This window comes from Panicum virgatum, chromosome 5N (assembly GCF_016808335.1).
Source record: "Panicum virgatum strain AP13 chromosome 5N, P.virgatum_v5, whole genome shotgun sequence".
Classification (NCBI taxonomy): Eukaryota; Viridiplantae; Streptophyta; class Magnoliopsida; order Poales; family Poaceae; genus Panicum; species Panicum virgatum.
The window spans coordinates 154,164-158,873 of record NC_053149.1 but is presented as its reverse complement, the minus strand read 5'-3'; the positions used below and the strand labels follow the sequence as shown (position 1 = coordinate 158,873).

Here is a 4,710-nt window from a genome sequence, read left to right as displayed (position 1 = left end):
TATCGCCCTACAGGGATGAGCACCAGATGAATCTTTCCTATATAGTCCTTCTAGACATGTGGAACATGTTCGGGCAAAAATTTCTCAGTTTCATCGGAGGCTAGTTGGTTGGGCGTGTGCAACAGAGCCACCTGCTCATAATAAATCGATGAGAATGTAGGTGCCCATTTCAATGTGGTAAGGACTATTATATTTTCAAAAAAAATGTGTCAGGGTACTCTATACGAGTTTTCATTCCTACAGGGTAGTATTCTATGCCCCTATTCCAACTGGACCGAGAACTCCCGATTTTGCATCCTGTAGCATGAGTTAAAGCCTTTAAACTGCACAGGGAAGTTATTCGGGACTCTCAGGCCCTGTCTATCACCCTACAGGGATGAGCGCCAGATGAATCTTTCCAATATGGTCCTTATAGAGATGTGCAACATGTTTGGGCAAAAATTCCTCAGTTCCATCGGAGGCTAGTCGGTTGGGCGGGTGCAACAGAGCCACTTGCTCATAATAAATCGATGAGAACGTAGGTGCCCATTTCAATGTGGTAAGGACTATTATATTTTCAAAAAAATATGTCAGGGTACTCTATATGAGTTTTCATTGATACAGGGTAGTATACTATGCGCCTATTCCAACGAGATCGAGAACTCCCGATTTTGGATCCTGTAGCATGAGTTATAGCCTTTAAACTGCACAGGGAAGGTATTCGGGGCCACTACAAATTGACACCCCCTTTTGCAACGCAAATATGCGTTGCTAAAAGTTCATATATACGTTGGTAGGGTCTATACCAACGCATCTTGTATGCATTGCCTAAAGTGGCGTTATAAGGATCTATTGCAACACTTATTTATGTGTTGGTAACATGTAGTAATAACCGTTGCAAAGTTGCAACGCATAATATTTGATCATGGCAACACTTATATGTGTTTGTACAGACCATGTGTGAATAGCCTCTATGGTTTGTTGTAACGTATAGATTTAGTTTATTGCAACACTTATATGCGTTGTAAGGATTAAACCATTCATTCATTAATATTATGTAATTATTTATTTATGAGACAACAATAGATATAATATTGTACAATTTAATAAAAAATGCAATACCATCCAACATAAAAATAAGCACACTGAGCCATATATATATTTATTATAAATAATTTGTCGCATTACAAAGTACCATCCAAATTCATGACACATTTTTTTGGTACAGAGCACATGTTACTATGTGAGCAAATATGAAACATATAAAAGATCCCTCTTACCATGCTAGTTGTCCTCCTTTCTCCTTCCTTCAGCTCAGTCAAGTGTTCCTCTGCTGTGATCATATATCTATCTTCTCAATCTGCAAATGAAAATTAAATTAAATAATATGACACACATGAGAATTGAAATCTCAATGGGTTATAGAAAAGACCGTACAAAAGTTGAAGGCCATGCAACATGGGCTCCTCCTTCTACATCTCTAAGAACCTTGTAGTTTTTGTATGGTCGTATCAATGGTTCATCTTCTACCATTACAAAACTAACAGAAACCATCCAAAATTCTTTGCCTAGCTGAACACCATCAAGTTTCTGTTTTGGATCACAACTCACTAGTTTACCCATTGCAACAGTCTTGTTTCAATTTTTCCATCTCTGCAAGTATACTTTGGTGCCAACCTGGTTCACAAATATATGTATACAACAAAGAAGCACATAATAGATCATAGTCTATCTAAGAAATTGAATAATCATACCTTCATTGTATTGCCAGTTGACAAACTTGCTGTACCACGATGATTCTTCTACAAAAGTATATATGGGGATTTCATCTGGTTCTCATCCCTGTAGGGCGATAGATAGGGCCTGAGCGCCCCGAATACCTTCCCTGTGCAGTTTAAAGGCTATAACTCATGCTACAGGATCCAAAATCGGGAGTTCTCGATCGCGTTGGAATAGGCGCACAGTATACTACCCTGTATCAATGAAAACTCATATAGAGTACCCTGACATATTTTTTTGAAAATATAATAGTCCTTACCACATTGAAATGGGCACCTACGTTCTCATCGATTTATTATGAGCAGGTGGCTCTGTTGCACCCGCCCAAACGACTAGCCTCCAATGGAAATGAGGAATTTTTGCCCAAACATCATGCACATCTCTAGAAGGACCATATCGGAAAGATTCATCTGGTGCTCATCCCTGTAGGGCGATAGACAGGGCCTGAGAGTCCCGAATACCTTCCCCGTGCAGTTTAAAGGCTATAACTCATGCTACAGGATCCAAAATCGGGTGTTCTCGGTCCCGTTGGAATAGGGGCATAGAATACTACCCTATAGGAATGAAAACTCATATAGAATACCCTAATATATTTTTTTGAAAATATAGTAGTCCTTACCACATTGAAATGGGAACCTACGTTCTCATTGATTTTTTATGAGCAGGTGGCTCTGTTGCACCCGCCCAACCGACTAGCCTCCGATGAAACTGAGGAATTTTTGCCCAAACATGTTGCACATCTCTAGAAGGACCATATAGGAAAGATTCATCTGGCGCTCATCCCTGTAGGGCGATAGACAGGGCCTGAGAGCCCCGAATGCCTTCCCCGTGCAGTTTAAAGGCTGTAACTAATGCTACAGGATCCAAAATCGGGAGTTCTCGGTCCTGTTAGAATCGGGGCACATAATACTGCCCTGTAGGAACGAAAACTCATATAGAGTACCCTGACATATTTTTTTGAAAATATAATTGTCCTTACCACATTGAAATGGGCACCTACGTTCTCATCGATTTATTAAGAGCAGGTGGCTCTGTTGCACCCTCCCAACCGACTAGCCTCCGATTAAATTGAGAAATTTTTGACCGAACATGTTCCACATGTCTAGAAGGACCATATAGGAAAGATTCATCTGGTGCTCATCCCTCTAGGGCGATAGACAGGGCCTGAGAGCCCCGAATACTTTCCCTGTGCAGTTAAAAGGCTATAACTCATGCTACAGGATCCAAAATCGGGAGTTCTCGGTCCCGTTGGAATAGGGCCACAGAATACAACCCTATAGGAACAAAAACTCATATTGAGCACCCTGACATATTTTTTTGAGAATATAATAGTCCCTACCACATTGAAATGGGCACCTACGTTCTCATCGATTTATTATGAGCAGTTGGCTCTGTTTCACCCGCCCAACCGACTAGCCTCCGATGAAACTGAGGAATTTTTGCCCAAACATGTTCCGCATGTCTAGAAGGACCATATACAAAAGATTCATCTGGCGCTCATCCCTGTAGGGCGATAGACAGGGCCTGAGAGCCCCGAATACCTTCCCCGAGCAGTTTAAAGGCTATAACTCATGCTACAGGATCCAAAATCGGGAGTTCTCGATCGCGTTGGAATAGGCGCACAGTATACTACCCTGCATCAATGAAAACTTATATAGAGTACCCTGACATATTTTTTTGAAAATATAATAGTCATTACCACATTGAAATGGGAACCTACATTCTCATCGATTTATTATGAGCAGGTGGCTCTGTTGCACCCGCCCAAACGACTAGCCTCAGATGAAACTGAGAAATTTTTGCCCGAACATGTTCCACATGTCTAGAAGGACTATATAGGAAAGATTCATCTGGTGCTCTTCCCTGTAGGGCGATAGACAAGGCCTGAGAGCCCCGAATACCTTCCCCGTGCAGTTTATATGCTATAACTCTTGCTACAGGATCCAAAATCGGGAGTTCTCGGTCCCGTTGGAATAGGGACAAGAATACTACCCCATAGGAACGAAAACTCATATAGAGTACACTAACATATTCTTTTGAAAATATAATAGTCCTTACCACATTGAAATGGGCACCTACATTCTCATCGATTTATTAAGAGCAGGTGGCTCTGTTGCACACGCCCAACCGACTTGCCTCCGATGAAACTGAGAAATTTTTGCCCGAACATGTCCCACATGTCTAGAAGGACCATATCAGAAAGATTCATCTAGTGCTCATCCCTGTAGGGCGATAGATAGGGCCTGAGAGCCCCGAATACCTTCCCTGCGCAGTTTAAAGGCTATAACTCATGCTACAGGATCCAAAATCGGGAGTTCTCGATCTCGTTGGAATAGGCGCATAGTATACTACCCTGTATCAATGAAAACTCATATAGAGTATCCTGACATATTTTTTTGAAAATATAATAGTCCTTACCACATTGAAATGGGCACCTAAATTCTCATCGATTTATTATGAGCAGTTGGCTCTGTTGCACCCGCCCAACTGACTAGCCTCCCATGGAGCTGAGGAATTTTTGCCCAAACATGTTGCACATCTCTAGAAGGACCATATTGGAAAGATTCATCTGGCGCTCATCCCTGTAGGGCGATAGACAGGGCCTGAGAGTCCCGAATACCTTCCCTGTGCAGTTTAAAGGCTTTAACTCATGCTACATGATCCAAAATCGGGAGTTCTCGGTCCAGTTGGAATAGGGCATAGAATACTACCCTGTTGGAACGAAAACTCATATAGAGTACCCTGACATATTTTTTTGAAAATATAATAGTCCTTACCACATTGAAATGGGCACCTACGTTCTCATCGATTTATTATGAGCAGGTGGCTCTGTTGCACACGCCCAACCGACTAGCCTCCGATGAAACTGAGAATTTTTTGCCCGAACATGTTCCACATGTCTAGAAGGACTATATAGGAAAGATTCATCTGGTTCTCATCCCTGTAGGGCGA

The 4,710-nt window shown here is 41.8% G+C and overlaps 1 long non-coding RNA gene across 1 annotated transcript; it reads right to left on the bottom strand.

Annotated features, from left to right (window-relative positions):
- Positions 1-1,110: 1,110 nt before the first annotated feature.
- Positions 1,111-1,800, bottom strand: LOC120672126. Its single transcript, XR_005673960.1, has 2 exons — positions 1,734-1,800; positions 1,111-1,656 (listed from the first exon to the last, which is right to left on the bottom strand). It is a non-coding gene; the product is annotated as an uncharacterized LOC120672126 (long non-coding RNA).
- Between the last annotated feature and the right edge of the window lie 2,910 nt (positions 1,801-4,710).